The sequence below is a fragment of the Mastacembelus armatus genome, unplaced genomic scaffold (assembly GCF_900324485.2).
Source record: "Mastacembelus armatus unplaced genomic scaffold, fMasArm1.2, whole genome shotgun sequence".
NCBI lineage: Eukaryota > Metazoa > Chordata > Actinopteri > Synbranchiformes > Mastacembelidae > Mastacembelus > Mastacembelus armatus.
This window is the reverse complement of record NW_022872939.1, coordinates 1,154,606-1,178,043: the sequence shown is the minus strand read 5'-3', so window position 1 is coordinate 1,178,043 and position 23,438 is coordinate 1,154,606. Positions and strand designations below refer to the sequence as shown.

At 43.6% G+C, this 23,438-nt stretch overlaps 1 protein-coding gene and 1 pseudogene across 1 annotated transcript in view; one reads left to right on the top strand and one right to left on the bottom strand.

Annotated features, from left to right (window-relative positions):
- LOC113137743 (NACHT, LRR and PYD domains-containing protein 12-like) overlaps positions 1-23,438 on the top strand; it is an 884,868-nt gene that overhangs the window by 596,765 nt on the left and 264,665 nt on the right. The window lies entirely within an intron of this gene.
- The window catches only part of LOC113137738 (zinc finger protein 208-like), an 852,137-nt pseudogene that overhangs the window by 689,774 nt on the left and 138,925 nt on the right, over positions 1-23,438 (bottom strand).

Here is a 23,438-nt window from a genome sequence, read left to right as displayed (position 1 = left end):
GAAGAGAGGGGAGGGGAAGGGAATGTGTGTGTGTGTGGGGGGGGGGGGGGGGGGGGGGGGGTCGAGCAGTCTAGGCCTATAGCAGCATAACTAAGGGATGGTTCAGGGTTGCCTGAGACCAGCCCTAACTATATGTTTTTTCAAAGAGGAAGGTTTTAAGTCTAGCCTTAAAAGTACAGAGAGTGTCTGCCTCCTGAACCCAGGCTGGGAGCTGGTTCCAAAGGAGAGGAGCTTGATAGCTAAAGGCTCTGCCTCCCATTCTGCTTTTGGAAACTCTGGGATCCACAAGTAGACCTGCACTCTGAGAGCGAAGTGGTCTATTGGGATAATATGGTATTATGAGGTCTTTAAGATATGAAGGAGCTTGATTATGGGATGATGAGGACGAAGAGCAGGGCATCCCTCCTACCCAGGGAAGGGGCCTGTCCCATAGTGGACTTCCCTACATGGCCCCCACAAGCATGGTTACAAACCCAGGACCTTCTTGCTGTGAGGCAACAGTGCTAAGCACTAAACATACAACAACAACACATAAATATGTTTTTGAGTTATTGTGTTTTCTTACATTTTGTTAGGTGCTCATATATAAAAAAGAGTTAATTTCTAGCCATGCCTAACCATCCCTTTACCTTTATTGACATGGGGGGAGCAGTATCTGGTAAAATATAATAAACCTAGTGTTCTTGTCAGGTTTAATGTATATTGTTCAGCCGATCACATTAATCAAAAATATTGACCTCATCAAACTGAGAACAGGAAGCAGCACTTTCCTCCTTTTCTTTAAGTGTGTTTGTATCACTGTAAGCTCATTCTGACTCTTCTTCCTTTCACTGTCAAAACGGAGCAAACTGACTTTAGCACTTTAACAGTAAAAGAAGAAGAGTAAAAAATAATAATGTAATAAGTAATAAAACAAATAAAATGAATGAAGGATGATGTTGGATCAACATTCACTGTGTCTACATCTGTTGTCCTCTGTCTGCTCAGAATGAAATTTGAACTCAGTGCTCACTTTTCACAGGAAATCACGAGTCATAATACGCTGTGCTTTACACAGTAGATTTGTCACATGATGTGTTTATGAGCATCTGTCTTGAACAGGTTGAATTAAATGGGTTTTATAATAATAATATAATATATAGAATAATTTCATATTTACACAATGACACCACCATTAGCCGTCTTCTAATAACAAACACCTGACAATATTTTATATAAATTTTTGTAAATAATAATTTGTGTATATTTTAATACAATTTATTCACAAACACTACTGATACACAGTGTATCAGAAAGACAGAGATGTACAAAAGGGCAAATTCTCACCTAATGTATAAATGTGACGCAAATGTGATGTCACGAGTTGGCGTGTGTGTGGAGGTGTGGGAGAGAAAGTTGGACCAAAATGCAGGTAAAACAAGGCTTTATTTCTTCCTGGGAACTCCAGGGCACAAAACCCAAATCCAAACAAACCGGATGAGACAGTCGAAACTAAGAACACTTCCACTGGTACATCAACTGAATCTGACTACTAACTAATGCTTCTGCAGGGAACAAAGGAAGAAGGGAGGTATAAATAGGGAGGAAAACACAACAGGTAATTGAACTCAGGTGAAACTAATAAACACAGAAAACTAACGTAAAACTGCCAGAGACCAGAACAGGGGAAACAGGAAGACCACACAAAATAAGAGTCCTCTGGCAGGAAGTCAGGAGGAAGAATTATTGCACTACTTAAAATGTTTATATGTACTATTTTTACTTGCATATTACTTTATTTGTTTAATATTTTTCTTAGCCTTATTCTAGACGCAATGCATGTTACAAGCAAGAAGTTATTTCACTTTTTAGAAACATGATTTAACACAATAAGTCAATGCTCCACTACGGTAATATAAAGCATTACAGAGTTAAGCTATGAGGTGAAGTTTTCCAAAAGATATATGAAATACGTAACATTTAATGTAAGAATGTAACAGATGTCAGGAGTCATGTCCATCCATCTTTTATTTTGTGGTTATTTTCTTGTGTTTTAGTTCTATATACCTTTATCTTCACATTATCTTTGATTATTTCCACCTGTGTTTGTTGCCAGTTCCTTGGTTTTCCTTCCAATGGCTCTCTCCCCTTGTGTGTGTGTCTGCTCTGGATAGGCAACAAGGTCATGAGCCACACCTGAGGGCCTTATCATAGAGAAGGGCAATATATAAGACAGCACTCTTTACCACTTTGTTGCCACATTGTACTGCAACCTTCCTTGATTCCAGTCATTTTGCCATGCTTATTATATTCCCAGAGTTACAGTGGGTACGGAAAGTATTCAGACCCCTTTAAATTTTTCACTCTTTGTGTCATTGCAGCCATTTGCCAAAATCAAAAAAGTTCATTTTATTTCTCATTAACGTACACTCAGCACCCCATCTTGACAGAAAAAAACAGAAATGTAGAAATTTTTGCAAATTTATTAAAAAAGAAAAACTGAAATATCATATGGTCATAAGTATTCAGACCCTTTGCAGTGACACTCATATTTAACTCACATGCTGTTCTTCTGATCCTCCTTGAGATGGTTCTGCTCCTTCATTGGAGTCCAGCTGTGTTTAATTAAACTGATTGGACTTGATTAGGAAAGGCACACACCTGTCTATATAAGACCTTACAGCTCACAGTGCATGTCAGAGCAAATGAGAATTGTGAGGTCGAAGGAACTGCCTAAGGAGGTCAGAGACAGAATTGTGGCAAGGCACAGATCTGGCCAAAGTTACAAAAGAATTCCAAAATCCAGTGACATGTTCAAACCTCCTGGAGAAGACAACCCCATAAAAACAGTGCTGACCAATGGGATCGCAGGAACTGGAAAAACCTTCTTGTGCAGAAGTTTGTGTTGGACTGGGCTGAAGGACAAAGGATGTCCTTCAGGATGTGGATCTTATTTTCCCCCTCACCTTCCGTCACCTTCCATCACCTGAATACACTGAAGGGAGAAAGTTCAGTCTGGCAGAGCTCCTGCACAGAATGTATCAAAAAGGAGGCTGTCTGCATAAAGGAGGACTCTCTGAATTACATCTTTACAGAGCTGCAGTCAGGAAACACCAACTATGGCAAGAGTGAATTCACGCTTGTGTTTGTTTTGGATGGACTGGATTAGAGTTGTCTTCACCTTGACTGTCGTACCAGAGAAATTCATACAGATAACTTCGATGTAGCAGAGTCCACCTTAGTGGGCCCTCTCCTGAAAAACCTCATCAGGGGAAACTGCTTCCCTTTGCTTGACTCTGAGATAACCAAGTGCATTATGGTCTTTTTGTCTTCCTTAGTTGAGTACAAGTGCCCTGGAGGTTTGCAGAGTGGACGGTGATGAGACTCCGTTGTTACAAGTTTTGTAAAATTGTCCTTAATGGACATTACCTGTTTATATTGTAACAGTATGTTGTGATTTAGACAGTATTGGGCATTTGACACAACAGCAATGTTCTTAAGATTCGATTTTAAAGATCACTCAGTGTGAATTTTCCTGTGGTTAGTAAGTCTGGTTACTAAATGTCCTGGTTAGGTTTAGGAAATAAGATGTCTCAGTTAGGTTTAGGAAATGAAACAAACAAACATTAAAATAAGCAACGTCAGTTGCCAATGCTAATCGCCATTGACTCGCATTGTCTCCTGTAGGTGAGTAGGCACCTACTGACCTATATAAATAGGACTGATGTATTCTGATAATGCCTATTCAATAGTAAGACAACAGTCAAATTGGCTGATCAACTCCATATCTGTGTGAATTTAGCGCCACTCTTAAATACGCTCCAGAAACAGTACAGTAGTTTCCAGTGTTGCGTTTTTTATTTCTTTTTTACTCAGTAAGAGGTGTGACTTGTAATGTACAACACTTAAAAATATATACAGTCAAGCCCAAAATTATTCGTACCCATGGCAAATTCTGACTTAAAGTTACTTTTATTCAACCAGCAAATTTTTTCTTGATTAGAAATGACACAGGCATCTCCCAGAAGACAATAAGACGATGTAGAAGAGGCATCATTGTGGAAAAAATTATTACTAATTTTTTATTTACATTTGAACAAAAAGTGGCATGTGAATAAAAGTAACTCTAATTTTGGGCTTGACTGTATACTTAAGTAAAAGTAAAAATTACAGATTTTCAAAACAACTTTAAAAACTATAAGTACACAAAAAACCTACTCAATTACAGTAACATGAGTAAATGTAATATGTTACTTTCCACCCCTGGTTACTCACTGTGGCCCCTCCCCTTTCACAGGTCGGAAGAATACGAGGAAACAGTTTAAGCTGAGGTCAAACCTTTGCTCAGAAGACAATCAAGGACATGCTGGGAATGAAGAAGACACACACACACACACACATAGGCTAAATCACAGAACTAGGGAATATCTATTCAAAATTAAATTTAAAATAATTTGATTTTTACTTTTATTTGAGGACTACATCACCATACTTAGGTACAGGTTATCATATATGTGACATACATAGTTGGGACTAGAGATCACACGCTACACTTCGTTTCACTAAAATTAGGATTATTCTACTTAATCAAATACAAACTATCTATTTACTGAATGTCATTCAAATGTATTTATCTGTGTGTATGAGGAGCCAAGAGTCCATAGAGGTGGTGCTGGAAACTGTCTAATAATCAATCTATTAGAGACCTAAAAATATGAATTGATGCTTTTGCCAGACTAAAGAAATGAGTGCAGAGAAGACTTTTATTGAACAAAATCTAATATGTTCTCATATGGATAAATATGGCTTTTCATATGTACAGTTGCAATGAAAATTAGTCAACTGCCACTGCAAATTAGGTTTACAAACTAGCAGTTAGCTTGTAATAAACAAATCAAACAAGAACAGTTGAAATAGCTCAACACAATTATTATTACAAACGGTTTCTCCAAATTCAATACAATAAGCCACTTTTAATGACCACTGCAGTCTCTTTTTCATCCCCTTCATGACCAGCATGTTTAATACTTAGTAGAGCACCCTTTTGCTTGATATGTGATGCATAGCCGGACACCAGCTTCTGGCAATGTCCCTGAGGAATCTTAGCCCATTCCTCATGGGCATGGACCTCCAGTTTGCTAATATTATGGGGTTTGCATGGTACAACCACTTTTTTCAAATTCCCCCAGAGATTTTCAATAGGGGGGATAGACTCCAGCAGATCCCCGTGACCCTGGCTTTCAGGAAAAAGCGGGTATAGAAAATGGATGGATTTTCAATAGGGTTTAAGTCTGGTGACTGTGATGACCACTCTAGTATCTTCCAGGACTTCTTCTGAAACCAAGCCTTGTTGGACGTTTAGGTATGCTTAGGATAATTGTCCTGTTGGAAGGGCCAATGATGCCCAAGCTTCATCTTACTCACAGACCACATTGACATTTTCTCCCCCAGGATTTCCAGATACTTGATTGAATCTTGCCCTCCACATGCTGCAGGTTTCCAGTGCCAGAGGAAGCGAAGCAGCCCGGGAACATCACTTAGCCACCACCATGCTTCTCTGTAGGCAGGGTGTTCTTTTCAGCATATGCTTCATTCTTCCTCCTCCAGACATACCTCCACCATAGGTCCAAACAGTTCCAATGTTGTTTCAACGCTCCACAGAACAGAATCCCAAAACCTCTTTGGCTTCTTTGTATAGTTTTGAGCAAACTGGAGACTTTTCTTGTGCTTTTGGGTCAGTAGTGGTATACGTCTTGGAGCTCTGGCATGGAGCCCTTCAGTATTAAGTATATGCATTATTGTGGAAACTGAAACCTCAGTATCTGCTGCCAGCAAGTCTTGCTGCAGGTCTTTTGTAGTCAGTTGAGGGTTTTTGACCACCTGCCTGTTCAGGACTCTGGTGGAAGCCATTGATATCTTCCTCTTTCTGCCATGGCCAGGTAGTGTTACTACTGTTCTTTTAACTTTAAACTTATGAACTATGCTTCCAACTGTATCTCTAGAAATATTCAGTGCCTTTTGTATCCATTTCCTTGTTTGTGAAAAGCAATGATCTCTTCTCTGAACTTTAAGGACAATTCTCTTGACTTAGCCATATTTCTAACATGCAATGAAACATCAGTGACAACAGTCTGGTATTGTGTTCTAACTCTGCTGTAACTTTGCTTGAGACCACACCTGATTTGCAAATGTGTGCTCTTATGAGGAATTCTATTGATATGGGGGTTGAATAATTTTGAGACTGTAGTAGTCATTGAAAGGAGGATTTACTGTTGAATTTGGATAAAATCCTTGTAATATTTGTTTAATTTCACTATTTAAACTGTTCTGGTGTAATTTGTTTACTGCAAACACCTGAAAATGTTTACATTTTGTCAAAAAACCTAAACAATGGGGGTTGAATAATTTTAAACTTAAAACTTAATTCCCTTCACTAGTCCCACAATGGGGAAATTCCATTACCACCCAAGTACACACACAAACACACCATGCCACACACCAGGAGCATTGGGCAGCCAACACTGCAGCGCCCAGGGAGCAGTTTGGGGTCCGGTGCCTTGCTCAAGGGTGTCATCTCAGTCATGGTATTGGGGGTGGACAGGGTACTGGCCCACCGACAATTCCTGCCGGATCTGAGACTCGAACCTGTGACTTTCAGGTTACAAGGACAACTCCCTATGCATTAGGCCACGACTGCAAACGTATAAGTGAAATACTTCTTCACTAGGTTCACACATACTTCTTCTTCAGGTTCACACATAAATCCAGATCCAGATTCCAGGTCCAGGTACAGCTTTATAATGATCACCACTTCCAGCTGTAGAGAGACTCAGAGAGAGCATAGGTCAGAAACCAGAGTTTACAGAGGCTCACTTCATCAGCAACAGCCGTCTTCACATCAACTCAAACACATGATCACAACAAGCTTCTGGTTGATCTGACTGGCTGACTGTTGTCTCTCTCTTTGACTTTCTGACCAATTCTGAAGCCTGTCCCTGTTCTCCTCTCACAGCTTCACTGAGAAGGTTGGAGCTTTACAGGAAATCCTGGAGCTTTGCTTTGATACTGCCTGGGTTTAGTACAATCCTGCTGAAAGCACCATGGACTGACTCCAGCCCTCTACTGAACTCAGAGTCTGCCAGCTACAGTCTGGACTCTGGACAAGATCACACAGCTGCTTCAAATCTGCATCCTGCAGGTTGTTGTTCCCAGGTTGTTGAACACAGGTCAAGTTCTTTCAGATGGGAGGGGTTGCACTTCAGAGCTGAGACCAGATAACCACAGCTGGTGTTTGACAAACTACAGCACTCCAACCTGAATAAAGAAGCAAAGATGTGACGTTAGAAACCAAAGTCCCTGCTTGAAAATGCTGAATGTTTCAGAATGTGTTTAGAGCTGAAGAAGGTTTAGAAAGTGGAAACTCCAAACAGCTGAAACTATCAGGATGCAGGTTCAAAGCAATCCCATCCAAAAAGGGACAAAAAGCTGTCATTAACATACAGTGGTGTGAGAAAGTGTTGGCCCACTTCCTGATATCTTTTGTTTTTGCTTGTTTGTCACACTTTGTTTCAGATCATCAAACAAATTTAAATATTAGTCAAAGATAACACCAGTAAACACATCATGCAATTTTTAAATTAAGGTTTTTATTATTAAGGGAAAACAAAATCCAAAACTACATGGCCCTGTGTGAAAAGTGTTTGCCCCTGTAGGGATAAAATAAACGATTAAAGTGAGTGTAAAAGGTCAAAGAGGATTTAAAGAACTAGAAAAATATAGAGCAGTAGTTGTAGATGCAAGAAGATTTTGTTTGTGTTGTGTGAGTGTGTGTTTCGATATCAGGGACAACGCCCAAGGAGTGGGGGTCGCTTGCAGAGACACGACAGCAGAGACACTTCCTCCAGCTCTTCTGGGGGGACACCGAGGCGTTCCCAGGCCAGCCGGGAGACATAGTCCCTCCAGCATGTCCTGGGTCTTCCCCGGGGCCTCCTCCCGGTGGGACATGCCCGGAACACCTCCCCAGGGAGGCGCCCAGGAGGCATCCGAAACAGATGCCTATCGAGTTATCTGGGAATTTTGCACATCAACTTTTGCTTCTAACTCGAAAAAGCACCAGTCAACTACAGGGGACACAAGGAACAACTCCAGAATCTCCTTTCAACTCTTGTATTTGGCAGTTTGGCAGGTTAGACAGTGACTGTTCAAATTGGCTCACGTAGATGAGACTCAAATAGGTTACTAACCTTAGAAGAAAAATAAACAAGAAAAGGGATACATCATTATTTCTGATCAAATGTAGCCAAATATAAACAAAATACAACTGAAATAAATTTAAAACAGCCAAACATACTCAAACATAACATTTACGTTTCATAAGCAAATGCAACATATGCCGTCGTTTGTTTTACTTTCTATGAATACACAAAGTTGTTCGTCATGCACTTAAATAATAATTATAACATAATACAAGTTACTGTTCTCTCTCATAATGTGCACCTTAGTAACGAAATAATACAGATTTGTGCGATAATCAGTCCTTCATATAATTAAAGAGCAACATTATCATACCATCAGTGTCCCTGAGGTGACCGACAGTTGACACGTTTCCCCACGTTTGTTACTCACTGCAGTCTTAGCTTTTCCCACACGTCATCCTCATTCAGAAAGTGCTAGTTAAATCCGCGACGTTATCTCACTAAACTGACAGCATCTCCGACCTCACTGCACTCTCATTCTGTGTGCATGCATCAGCCGCGTGAGTTTTCCTTCCGCATCCGTTCGGCACTCTCCGGCATTCTTCGTCACTTTCCACTGTTCTCCGTCATCCCGGTTATTTTAGCACCACACCTCCCACTTGAACTACTGGTTCTTGAACTCAAGTAGGTCAAACCTTCTTTTCCTTCTGTCTGCTCTTCTGCAGGAATCAAGACAACTAATCGTCTAACATCTCTATGGGGAATGGTCGCAGGAATTTTGCTTGTCAACTTCTTGGTCTTTGTCTTGTCTGTGACTCTTCCTTGGTTCAGCTATGTACTTGGAACTGGGTGTGTAAATACTTTAACAAATGCATCTCTGACAACACCCTTGTGATCAGGATTGACTTTGACCACTTTTGCTAGCTTGTACTGACTTCTTAGTGCATTTTGGCCAATCAGACTACGTCCCCCACAGCAATGTTCCGCTCTTTCGTGTGCCACTTGCTTCTCACGAACAAATTTGGGCCTGCTAACTGACTCAATTTCTTCCAAAACTTGTTAACTTCTCCCTGGATAGTCTTTAATCTCTTGCAGGGATAGCCTACGAAATCAAAGTCACCTGGGTCTCCCTTTGGTCCTGACCTTCCAAGCAAGAGAGAATTGGGAGTGATGTACTCTATGCAATCTGCTCTGCTCTGGGTTCTTGCATCTATAGGTCTCTCATTCGCTAGATTGGCTGCCATGTAGAGAAAAGTCCGGAACTCACCCCATGTAAAAACACCATTTCCTTCTAAGTTATGAAGACCACACTTTACGATGCGAACTGCAGCTTCTGCTGACCCGTTCCTATGGGGAGAGCTTGTGGGATGGATCTTCCAGTACCATTCGGTTCCCTGTTTGGCAGCCTCTTCCTCCATGTCGGATTCCTGCAGCTTATCTAAGAATTCGTAGAGTTCTTTAAGAGCAGGCTTAGCTCCAATGAAATTTGAGCCTGGGTCAGACCATAGCTTTCTCGGATGACCTCTCAGAGCTGTGAATCTCTGGTAGGCAAGTAACAAGCCCTCAGCCGACTAGTCACTCACGACGTCAGTGTGTATAGCTCTAGACGCCATGCAGCAGAAAGACTTTGAGTCGTACTCTTTTCCTGACTTCATCCCTTACCTCGTAAGGACCAAACAAGTCCAAGGTTGTGAATTCAAAGGGCGATGCTGACCCTGTCCTCTCAGGAGGAAGGTCACCCATGATTTGCTGGCATCTCTTTGCCCTTGCTTTTCTGCAAATCACACAACTGTCTACTACCTTCTTGGCTAGTCTTCGACCTTTAACAACCCATGCTTTCTTCCTCACTCTGAGAAGCGTACCTGCCACTTCTTCATGATTTGCATAGTGGGCTTCTCGGGTCAATAACATGGACACCCATGCACTGCCAGGTAATATCGGAACTGCAACCTTTTTCTCATTAAAGATTTGGATTCTGCCAGATTCTGCAGACGAGTAGTCCTGAGACTTCCCTGTATACAGCAAGCCTGTTCAGTGTAGTATCAGGAAAAGTCACACCCTCATGGGCTGCAAGAAAGAGTCCTTTCAGTGCATCCTCTTGCTCCTTTACACTAAGCACACCTTTCCTGGTTTCATTCTTAGAAGCAGCTTTCCGTTTTCCATCCTTTGGGTTCAGACTTTGAATTTCTAACCATGCTCTTATGGCACGCCACACCCAGCAGAGGACCCTGACTAGTTTGGTTAGGTTACTAAACCTCCCCATATCCACTAGTTTTTTAACAACCAAGTCACCTAGCGTCCTTTGCACACGCCTTGATTTTAATGGATCCTCACGGCTGTTTGGGTCAGAAGCAGTATTGGTTGAACTACACTTATTCTCAGCATTTGATTCATTGAGGCCTTCTTCTCTCTTTTTCGTTTGAGCTCTTGTTAGAACTGCTGAGAATGTCTTCCTTTGCAGTTTATTGACTCTCTCTCTTGCGTCAGCAGCAACTTCCGCAGCAGACTTCTTCGGCCACTCTTCTACTGGATGCCTGAGGAATTGTGGTCCATTCTGCCATACAGAATCTTCATTCAGATCCTTTTGACTGCCTCCCCTCGTGATGAGGTCTGCAACAAGTCCCCTGGGATCCACCACCAGTCCCTCACTGGCCCAGCCTTTTGTATTTCCCCGACTCTGTTCGCAAAGAACGTCTGTTACCCGTAACTTTCACATTGAATTCCCCCAGTACAGTTTGGCTGTCTACCAGGTGGAACCAACGCTCAACTTCCATCCGTCCATGCTTCTCAAAGTACTTCTTGAGACGTACAGAAAAACTGCACCATAGATCTCAGCCTTGATAGCATCTCCCATCTGGTCCAATGGTGCTAACTTGGCCTTTGACTCAACTAGCCTGACATCTACTCCTTGATCTGTCTCCCACCTTAGGTATAAGATGGCTTGTCACTACCATTTGAGAACGTGATCCCCCATGGTTTTCCCTCCAGCCAACTGGTGTGAGGCTTCTGTGAAACTTAACTTGACCGAGCTGCACATACTCTTCAAAGAGTTTGATGGCTTCATTTCTAAGACCACCTGAAAGTGGCTTGTCCCACATTTGTCGAGTTAAGCTCCCATTTCCCGCCTCTTGGAATGCCTTCCTAACAAGAATTGCGCCCTTTTGCTTGGCAGGTGTAACAAGACCAATTGGATCATAGAGCCCAGCAACCTGGCTTAGCAGATGTCTCCTTGTCAAAGGGTTAGGAGTTTTCAGTTTCATTTCATTTTCAAGCAGGTTCTGGCCCGTTCTCATTTTCTTTCTTCTTTTTGAGAATTTAATGGAAGTCATGATGTAGAGCTTATCCTCTTCTACCAAGTATCCGGTACCCAAAGCCTTGTTTTCTTCCTCCTTCAGCTGGTTTGAAAGTATGATCACTTGACCAAATCGCCTGCATACCAATCACTTGCCTCCCACTTTGCCCTGACTGGACCCGTGGCTTGAGTGCAAATCCGCCAGCAGTCAGAATCTCTTCAAGTCCATTTATTATCGTGGCCAGTCTATCCTGGTCATTGTGGGATGTAAGGATGTCATCGACATAGCAACCCTCCTCAAGGACTCGGCGCTCCTCTTCCAAATGAGCAAACTTTGCCAATCTTGCTGTCTCACGCATAGCTATTTGCGCAATGCATCCAGCGGGGCGATCTCCGATGTTAACTCTTGTGATGGCATACTCGCCTATTTCTTCTTCCTCAGTATCTCTCCAAAGGAAGATGGACTTCACGCTCTTCCAGCCAGACGGAGTTGTACATCTTTTTAACCCTCTGGGGTCGACGAACGCGCCGGCGCGTTTTGACGCATCTTTTCCTGATAAGGCCGAAACAAACTTAAATTACTCCATCTGATCGTACAGATAAAAGAAGTATATCATTCAAATCTGTAAAGGGTCTAGTTTTAGTGGTATACCATCATAATAACAACAAAACGTTGTGCTTTTTTTAAATAGAGAAAGCTGACAGGGTGCTCTCTCGGACTTTTCTGTCTCTGCCATTTCTCTTCACAGACGCGTAAATAAAACAACGAGAATCTCAGCGAATACTTGCCTCATAAAAATAAGAATTATATGGCTAGAAAGCTTGAAATGTTTTCTTTTGAGTGAAACAATTCAAGTCAAAAACAAATCATCACTTTTGATTTAATCCGTATGAACGTAAGGAGAAGTCCATTTTTTCCTGTCTCACCTCATTACAGGTAATGCGGTCCCGCCTTGTACACTGTCCACTGTTCACATGTAAATAATCTCAGGTGAACCAGGTAAATATGTGCACACCCCCGAGAACTGACACAAAATATCAAACTTCATAGAATTTACTCACTTTTTCTGCGCGTTTGGATGATGGCGCGTTACGCACGTGAAGCGGCGCTCCTTATATTCCACACAGAGACAAATAGTTTAGCTTGTCCTCAGAGTAAAAACACTGATTTTAACTCAAATGAGGATCGTTTGGCTCCTCATTGTTTTGTATTGTACTGCACTAATCCGTCCCATCAACATTGACTGAAAGGCTCATTATGCGTCTTTGTCTGGTTGTTCAGTGCGTCTTTTGTGTTCTCAGGTAAATCACATGACTATTCATCCTCAGACACACCTTCTTGCATATGGCCTTTCTGGACAAAAAGTGTCTTAGAAAATTTAAATCAGTGTATTGTTTACCATGAATGTGTGAACAAGATGACATTCACAGCACTCTGAAGTAAACACTTTAGCCTACAACATGCTGGTCTCCAAAGTCTTGTGAACCAATGTTCTGTTTGTGTTTTATGGTCTTATTTCAGTGAGTAAAAAATTGTAGTTTTTCACTAACCATACATAAACACTTTTTTCTCAAAAACACAATCATGTATAAACTTGCTGCTCACATATTATTGTAGCCAATTTTGTGCTGGTTACAGTGTTATTAGACTTTAGACATTAATCTGTTTAAAAAACACTGAAAAAAGCACAAATGTCAGGACATGTCAAAATTTGTCCAGGCCCCAAAAACCCCCTCAGACCCCAGAGGGTTAATGTCTCCAAGAGCAGCACAAACTCCCTTCCTAAATCAAAGCAGGACAGCTCTGATGGGGTTGAGTACATCTGGTCCCTTGAGCAAAAGATCATTCATGCTCAGTCCCTTGAATTTTTGGCTACTATTCCAGACCAGCCACACCGGAGTAGTTGTTGAGTGGGGATTTGGCGCCACCAAGTGGCTGACAAATTGGGCCATTCCAACTATTAATCACTTCCTTAGTGAGTTTTGTTGCTGCCCTTCTTTCTACCATGTCATAGACCTGAGCTGCATAAATACCCCGCCACTCTGGTACCCTCTTAAATTGTTTCTCTGTCCTTAGAAAAACACTTTCCACTCCACTTCTGTTGTATGGAAGAGTAGCTGGGTCCTGAATCCACGGATACTTAGTATCCCAGTGTGGAGACTTACTGTGGGAGTCCTCCTCAACATAGGTGAGACCTTCTCTTATGATCTCAAGTTCCTTCTCTTCTACTAGGGTCATTTCCTCCAGGCTGACAATTGCCACAGCGACACCCTCCACACTTTGGTTCACAGGTTGCTCCAAAACTGTCCCACCTCCACCATTCAATAAACTCACGATTACTTTCCAGTGTTTCAGCCTCTTGACTTTGCCCCCTCTGGATCACCTTGGCAATAGTTGGGGCTTCAGCCTTCTCAAAGATTTCCTCATACTTGACTGCGGCTGCTCTCATGTACCGAGCAAAATGTGTCCTAGGCTCATATGCTGTCATATCCACTACCTCAAACAGATCTGGGTGTGCTCCAGCAACGGTCTTTCCCAGCGGACTGTCCCACAGGACGAGATCTCCCACAATTTTCATTCTTTGTGGAGCGAGTCTCCCCTCCCGATGCCTGATAAGGAGTTCAGTTTTCTCTGGTCTCTTCAATTCTTCAAGGTCTGCCTCTGCAAAGAATTTCTTAAGGCGCTCTGGAGGTACACTTCCTTGAACTTTGGCGATCTCCACCAAACCATAGCAAACCAACTGGTGAGCCTTCTCCGTTCCCTTGTGAGTTCTGATTCTAATCCTAAGAAGACATCTTTTTGTGCTCACTCTAATGGCCATCTTGCCAATTCCATGAACGACGAGGGTAATTTTCTCTCCTCTAAACTTGAGTCAGTAGCTTCATTTGTAATATAATTTGTGTCCGAAGCCAGATCTATCAGAATGCCAATTTTCTGTCCTGCATTTGTGGTTACCTCCATCAACAGGGAGTTCTTTCAATCCACTTTCAACCAACAATCACATTTTGTCCATCTCAGAGCACTTTTCCATCTTAGTTTTGTTGGTGAATGGTCTTTTACACCTTTCTGCTAATTCTGGTGAGAGCTCAGCCAGAAACTCCTCCTGCTCATCCGTCAATCTACTTCCTCTCTTATGGTCTCTGCTAGTGGCTTTACCTTCAACCATATCTTTGAGTTCCCCTTTTTGACAAAGGAAGTAATGGTGGTCTGATGAGGCTCCTCATTTGGAGTCTTTGTTCCTGCAAAGATAGTTATCGCTGCACCTGTCACCATCTTCATGACACCCCAGACACTTTTTACAGCACCCAGTTTTTTCACAATGGACTTCTTTTCTGATGGTTTTAACTATTTGAACCTTTTGCAGAAAAATATCTTGTCCCTGTCTCTCTGCTCCACATACGATGCATCCACTTTCTGCAGAAACTTTCTTTGTAGTTCTGGTGAAAGTATACCTCTCAGATTTCCTTTCTGCTTTCTCTGAGATCTTAAGCTGCTCAAGCTTTTCCAGAATTTCTTCTTCTTTCTTTAGGAACTTTAATAGTGCATCGAAGTGGTTCTCTGGTGTGATGCCATTTGCAGGTAGACCAGCCATTCCCTCTTCACAAACTCAGGTAACTTGCTCTCAATGGACGTTGTTACAAGTGGGTTCTTAATTGCGCCAATATTTCCGAGATCTGTTAGATCTGCCAGGGCTTTTTCCACTGTTTGGATTAACTCTTTAACTCTCCTTGGCTGATTTCCTCTCACAGCAGGAATCCTTTCCAACTCCTCAACAATTTCCATTGCAATTGTGATTTTATTTCCAAACCGATTCTCTAGCACCCTGAAGATGTCAACAGCAGTGTTGTAAGAGGATAGCCTGAGCTCCTTAGCAATCTTATCATCAATGCTGTCCACCAGCTGAATCTTTTTAACCTCAGCCGACCCTTTGGGTTCTTATAATCATCATTTGTTTCAAAAACTTTCCTTGCTTCAGAGGAGAACTTTTTGAATTCCTCTTTGAGCTCAGATTCCACCAATTGATGCGCTTCTCTATTGAGAAAATTAGCTTGTTTTTTTAAAGCGGCTTTTTGCCGTAGTTCTCGCTTTTTTCAGCTGATCAACTGTTTTTCCTACAGTTTCCTCAGCCATTTTCCTTGGATGTTATTTCCCAACTTGTCAGCAGTACTTGTTTCTGGACTTTACTGAGCCGTTGATCTCGTTGTCCCACTGCTCCACGTGGTTAATAACTGTGGCGTTATCTGGGAATTTTGCACATCAACTTTTGCTTCTAACTCGAAAAAGCACCAGTCAACTACAGGGGTCACAAGGAACTACTCCAGAATCTCCTTTTAACTCTTGAATTTGGCAGTTTGGCAGGTTAGACAGTGACTGTTCAAATTGGCTCACGTAGATGAGACTGAAATAGGTTGTTAACCTTAGAAGAAAAATAAACAAATAACAAGAAAAATAAACAAGAAAAGGGATACATCATTATTTCTGGTCAAATGTAGCCAAATATAAACAAAACACAATTGAAATCAATTTAAAACATACTCAAACATAACATTTATGTTTCAATAAGCAAATGCGACATACGCCGTTGTTTGTTTTACTTTCTATGAATACACAAAGTTGTTTGTCATGCACTTAAATAATAATTATAACATAATACAAGTTACTGTTCTCTCTCATAATGTGCACCTTCGTTCATAATGTGCACAGATTTGTGCGATACTCAAATAAACCTTCAAAACCTTCATATAATTAACCCTCTGGGGTCTGAGGGGGTTTTGGGGCCCAAATTTTGACATGTCCTGACATTTGTGCTTTTTTCTGTGTCTTTTAAACATATTAATGTCTAAAGTCTGATAACACTGTAATCAGCACAAAATTGGCTACAATAATATGTGAGCAGCAAGTTTATACATGATTGTGTTTTTGAGAAAAAAGTGTTTATGCATGGTTAGTGAAAGACTACAATTTTTTACTCACTGAAATAAGACCATAAAACACAAACAGAACATTGGTTCACAAGACTTTGGAGACCTGCATGTTCTAGGCTAAAGTGTTTACTTCACAATGATGTGAAAGTCATCTTGTTCACTCATTCACAGTAAACAATACACTGATTTAAATTTTCTGAGGATGAATAGTCATGTGGTTTACCTAAGAAGACAAAAGACGCACTGAACGACCAGACAAAAACGCGCATAATGAGACTTTCAGTCAGTGATCTCACTAAACTGACAGCATCTCCGACCACACTGCACTCTCATTCTGTGTGCATGCATCAGCCGCGTGAGTTTTCCTTCCGCATCTGTTCGGCACTCTCCGGCATTCTTCGTAACTTTCCACTGTTCTCCGTCATCCCGGTTATTTTAGCACCACAATGCCCGAGCCACCTCAACTGACTCCTCTCAATGTGGAGGAGCAGTGGCTCTACTCCAAGCTCCTCCTGGGTGACCAAGCTCCTCACCCTATCTCTAAGGGAGTGACCGGTGTTCATTTCAGCTGCTTGTATCTGCGATCTTGTCCTTTCGGTCATGACCCAGAGCTCATGACCATAGGTGAGAGTAGGAGTGTAGATTGACTGGTAAATCGAGACCCTCACCTTCCGGCTTAGCTCCTTCTTCACCACAACAGACCGGTACACCGACCGTATTACTGCTGCCGATGCCCCATCCGTCTGTCAATCTCACGTTCTGTCCTTCCCTCACTCGTGAACAAGACCTCGAGATACTTAAACTCCTCCACCTGAAGCAGGATCTCTTCCCTGGCCTGGAGAGATCCACCTTTTTCCGGTTGAGTACCATGGCCTTGGACTTGGAGGTGCTGATTCTCATCCCAGCTGCTTCACACTCAATTGCAAACCGCCCCAGCGCACGCTGGAGATCCTGGCTCGATGGAGCCAACAGGACAACATCATCTGCAAAAAGCAGAGATGAGATCCTGTGGTCCCCGAACTGGACTCCCTCTGGCCCCTGGCTGCACCTAGAAATTCTGTCCATAAAAGTAATGAACAGAACCGGTGACAAGGGCAGCCCTGCCGGAGTCCAAAGTGCACTGGGAACAGGTCTGACTTACTACCGGCAATGTAAACCAAGCTCCTGCACCGTTTGTACAGAGACCGGATAGCCCTCAGCAAAGGGCCCCGGACCCCATACTCCTGGAGCACCTCCCACAGGATGTCACGAGGGACCTGGTCGAATGCCATCTCCAAGTCCACAAAACACATGTGGACTGGTTGGGCAAACTCCCATGAACCCTCGAGCACCCTCGAGAGGGTGTAGAGCTGGTCCAGTGTTCCACGGCCGAGACAGAAACCGCATTGTTCCTCCTGGATCCGAGGTTCGACCATCGGCCAGATCCTCCTCTCCAGCACACTGGCATAGACCTTCCCCAGGAGGCTGAGGAGCGTGATCCCTCTGTAGTTGGAAAACACCCTCCGGTCCCCCTTCTTAAAAAGAGGAGCCACCACCAATGCCAATCCAGGGGTACTGTCCCCAAACGCCACGCGATGTTGCACAGGCGTGTCAGCCATGACAGCCCAACAACATCCAGACTTGAGGTACTCGGGGCAGATCTCATCCACCCCCGGTGCTTTGCCACCGAGAAGCTGCCGAACTACCTCAGTGACTTCAGCTTGGGTTTCTGTGAGACTTGGATTTGGCACTAAAGACTGAATTTAGCCTCAGAAAAATCCAAAGACAGGAAAAGAAAATCAACTTCAATAGAAGTTATGTCTGTTCAAACAATAATTCAACACTAAAGATCTACAATAGTAATTTATAGTTTTATAGTTTTGAGGAGGCTTTTGAGGAGTGAGGAGCTTCCTTGTCTTGACATCAGTGGCTTCTATGTCCTCTTTTGGCCAGCTTATTATGCCAGCGGGGTATCTGATGACCGGCAGGGCGTAGGTGTTGATGGCTTGGACCTTGTTCTTCCCATTTAGCTGACTTCTTAGGACTTGCCTTACTCTCCGTGGCTGCTCTCCTTGCGGCTTCTTCTTGGTTCCCATTTGCCTGTGGGATTCCAAGGTACTTGTAGCTCCCCTCAACATCCGCTATGCTGCCTTCTGGGAGTTCAACTCCTTCAGTCCTGACAACTTTCCCTCTCTTTGTTATCATTCGACCACACTTGTCCAGTCCGAATGACATTCCAATGTCGTTGCTGTATATCCTGGTGGTATGGATCAGTGAGTCGATGTCTCGCTCAGTTCTGGCATACAGCTTGATGTCATCCATGTACAGGAGGTGGCTGATGGTAGCCCCATTTCACAGTCGGTATCCAAGGCCCGTCTTAGCGATGATCTGGCTGAGGGGGTTCAGGCCTATACAGAACAGCAGCGGGGACAGAGCATCTCCTTGGTAGATGCCGCACTTGATGGAGACTTGTGCTATCGGCTTGAGGTTGGCTACTAGGGTTGTTTTCCACAGTCCCATCGAGTTCCTTATGAAGGTTCTTAGGGTCCTATTGATGTTGTACAGCTCCAGGCATTCCAGAATCCATGTGTGAGGCATTGAGTCGTAGGCTTTCTTGTAGACAATCCAGGCGGTGCACAGGTTGGTCTGCCTGGTCTTACAGTCTCGAGCGACCGCTTTATCCACCAGTAGTTGGTGTTTTGCTCCCCTGGTGTCCTTACCTATTCCTTTCTGGGCCCCGCTCATGTATTGAGCCATGTGCCTACTCATCTTAGCCGCTATGATGCCCGACAGGAGCTTCCATGTTGTGCATAGGCAGGTTATCGGACGATAGTTGTATGGGACTGCTCCCTTTTGGGGGTCCTTCACGATCAGGACTGTCCTGCCTTCAGTTAGCCACTCTGGGTGAGTCCCATCCATTAGCAGCTGGTTCATTTGATCTGCCAGGCGTTCATGGAGGGCAGTTAGCTTCTTTAGCCAGTAGGTGTGGATTATGTCAGGTCCCGGTGCTGTCCAGTTCTTCATGTTGGAGACCCTTTCTCGGATATCTGCCGTTGCGATGGTTACTGGTTTCTGTTCAGGGAGGTTGCTGTGGTCTGCACTCAGGTCTGCCAGCCACTGGGCATTGGTGTTATGTGATGCCTCCCTCTCCCATATGTTTTTCCAGTATCGTTCAGTCTCCAGCCTTGATGGGTCTGCCCTCAAGTTACTGCCCTCCCACTGAGAGTATACCTTGGATGGTTCGGTGGAGAACATCCTGTTTATTCTCCGTGCTTCTATTTCTCTGGTGTACCTCTTCAGGCGTGTGGCCAGGGCTGTGAGTCGTTGTTTGGCAGTCTCCAGGGCCTCTGGTATGGACAGCCTGCTGTATTTCTTACCCAGCTTCATCCCCCTTCTCTGCAGTTCTGATAGTTGGCTGACTTCTCTCCGTGTTGCCCTTATCTTTGCCTCTAACCTCCTTCTCCAGGCAGGGTACTGCTCCTTGGTGGTGGAATGTATTTTGTGGCCAAGCATCTCAAGGATCACTGTTGCCGTGGTGTATATCAGCTTGTTGGTCTCGGTGATGGTCACAGTGGGGATTGTTCGTAATGCTGCATTTACATCTAGTAGACTTTCAGAGAGTACTTCACTTAGTCTTGGTAACCGGCTGCAGAGGTTGCAGGTGTCCATCTTGCCTACGATCTTCACTCTCAGGTCAGCTGCTCTTGTGTTGAGCGTGTCGGGACTTGTCATTGGGGCTTGATACCCAATCTCGGGTGGGGGTGGTGTTGTTTCCCCCCTGACCTGGCGTTCTGGCTCCCCCTTGCCGTAGCATTTGTGTTGTATTTCTTCAATCTCTAGTTGTGATAGCAGCTGCCGTTTGCGGATGTTGGAACACTGCTTTGGCCCTAGTGTGGATGGTGGGTTTCGGAGTTTCCATGGGTCCCACATCCTCTTCATGTAGCCCCTATCGCTGGGGTTACTCATGTAGTAGCACTCCAACAGTTCTCTGTTATCAGCCCTCGTCCACGAGTGTCTTGTTCCAGTAGCCCATTTCTCATCGGTTGCCCTGGTCCCCTAGCACCTGACGCGGACCTTGTTGACCCGGGCGACGTCCGAGCCGGTATGACATTTTTGGTCTACCCGCACCAAAGTCAGTGGCCTTAACCACTGAGCTTTCCAGTGTCGGCTAACAAATTTCTAGAGATGAGAGCTGCACCATTCAAAGTGGGATGGATGCCGTCTCTCGCTACCAGACCTTTTCCCCAGAAAGTGGCCCAATTGTCTATGAAGCCCACATCATTTGCTGGACACCACCTAGACAGCCAGCGATGGAACAACGACACGCGGCTAAACATGTCATCGCTGGTCAGATTGGGGAGGGGTCCAGAGAAAACTATGGAGTCCGACATTAATTTAGCAAAGTTACACACCGACTCAACATTAATTTTAGTGACCCCCAATTGGCGTAATCGGGTGTCATTGCTGCCGACCTGAATAACAATTTTTCCATATTTACGATTAGCCTTAGCTAGCAGCTTCAGATTTGATTCGATGTTGCCCGCTCTGGCCCCAGGAATACATTTGACTATGGTCACTGGTGTCTCTATTTTCACGTTCCTGACTATCGAATCGCCAATTATCAGAGTCAGTTTCTCAGCGGGTGATTCACTGAGCGGGGAAAATCTATTAAAAACGTGAACTGGCAGGTGATGAGCCGTGGGCTTCTGCTTAGGAGTACGTTTCCGTTGGACCGTCACCCAGGCTAATTCTCCGGGCTGCTCCGGAGCTGCCCTTGGACCGCTAACAGACCCTGAGCTCGGTGGCTCCACACCAGCTAACGGGGCTAGGCTAGCTGGCTTTTGTTCGAAGGTGCGGAGCCGCGCTTCCAAATCAGTGATCCTCGCCTCCAAGGCTAACAGAACCTTACACTTATTACAGGTATCATTATTGCTAAAGGAGGCAGAGGAATAACTAAACATGTGGCATACCGAGCAAGAACGAGAGAGAGAGGGAGAGGCCATGTTAGCTAAGCTAACTAGCTAGCTAAGCTAACCGGTAGGCTAACGAGTGCTAAGTCAGGAAATAGCAATAAATACCGGTCAAAATAGAAAGGTACTTGACTAGTACCGGAATGTAGCAGTTAATGAATTGTTTAGAGTTTAGTTGGTTTTTAGGTGTGTTAAACTATAGCTAGTCTGTTGCTAGTCTGTAGCCTAACTATACAACACACACAACACGACACGCTTGCAAGACAAAAGTGATTTGCTTACCCGGAGAGCAACACCAACAGGGATAACTCATATCTGCTCTGCTCCAAGCACAAAGTCAAGTGTTCCCACTGTTCAACAATGCATCGAGCACTGCCTCACCACTAGGCCTATCCTGTCATTGAAATTCAGTGAAAGTCTGCTTTCATCCAGGCCATCAAAGATGAATAGAACTTATTAAAGAGGAGGAGAGGACGCTGGCGTTGTTTGTTCGCCGCTTCCCCAGTCTAAAGTTAATTATTATAATAGCTACAACGCTGTGTGACTGGCACGATTATTATTTTAGCCTACTTTAATCATTTTAATTTGCTGCAAATTCGTTAGAATATTAACTGGAACTGGAGTCAACTGATCACCTGTCTGGTAGTGGCTCGTAGCAAAGTGTCTGCAGTTAGCTGTGTCGCTGCCACTGCTTTTTTGTCAGCACTTTTTGCACGCATCGTTCAGTACGATATTACTATCCATGTCTCTGGTTCCGATCTCCCTACCCTCAACACGGATGAGCTCCTCGCACCGAATTTTCCTTTTGTTCTGCATGTTGCATCTTTTCCACGTCATCAGAGCGCCGATACTCTATGGACTTGTACCACTGGAGATACTACCACAGCGCCACACACAGAGTTCGATGGGAAACTTGGAGTGGATTTCAGCTTACTTTGGTCAGTATAGAGACTTACTGCTGTATCCAACATTAAAATCGAACTGTTTAACACACAATCCCTAACAAATAAATCCTGTTTTTTTTTATGATCATATCCAGGATAAAGGCTTGGACATTATGTGCCTCACAGAAACCTGGCATCAACCAGATGCTTTTTTTGTTTTAAATGAGACATGTCCTTTTGGCTACTCTTATCTCCAAAAGGCCCGTAATACTGGCCGTGGTGGTGGCCTTGCTGTTATCTACTGCAGCTATTTGGATCTGTCCCCTCTTGCCCTCCCTGAGCTGTCTTCTTTTGAATGCCTAGCATTTAATTGTAAGCCTCCTCTCCCAATTACAGTACTCCTGGACTACCGGCCACCAAGAATAAATTCAGGCTTTATCTCGGAGATGTACAATCTTCTTCTAACTTTCTGTGCAACCTCTTCCAATATAATAATATTGGGAGATTTTAATATTCACATTAACAACCCGTCCTGTCAGTTTGCTACAGAATTCCTGCAGTTATTGGACTGTTTAAACCTCAGACAATATGTTGATGTTCCCACACACAATAAGGGGAACATTCTTGATCTGGTTATTACAGACTCTGCCCCTCTACGTGCACCATCTGTCTATGATTTAGGTGTATCTGACCATAAGGTTATTTCCATGGAGTTGTTTTTTCAGTGTCCTTATGCTAAGCCTAAACGTGAAATACGTTTTAGGAACCTAAAGAACATTAACACAGAACACCTGGCTGTAAGCCTTCAACATCGCCATTATGAAAATACCTTATCAGCCAATGAATCTGTGGAATTTTACAATCGGACTTTGAGCAGCATTTTGGATATACACGCACCCATCAAAGTCAGAACAGTTACATTCTCCCGTTCAGCTCCCTGGTTCACAAGTGACCTGCAGAAAATGAAGGCAGCTGGGCGTGCACTTGAGCGACGATATATAGCGTCTGGACTTACTGTTCACAAACTGGCTTATCGGGATCACCAAAAAGCTTATTCGTAGCCCATCAAAGAGGCACAGTCTTAATACTATTCAAATATCATTCAAAATAGTCTTGGAAATTCTGAACAGTTGTTCTCCACTATAAATTATCTGCTTAAACCTCAAAGTGCACCACTTATAGGAACCACAGCAAAACCATGTAACGATTATAT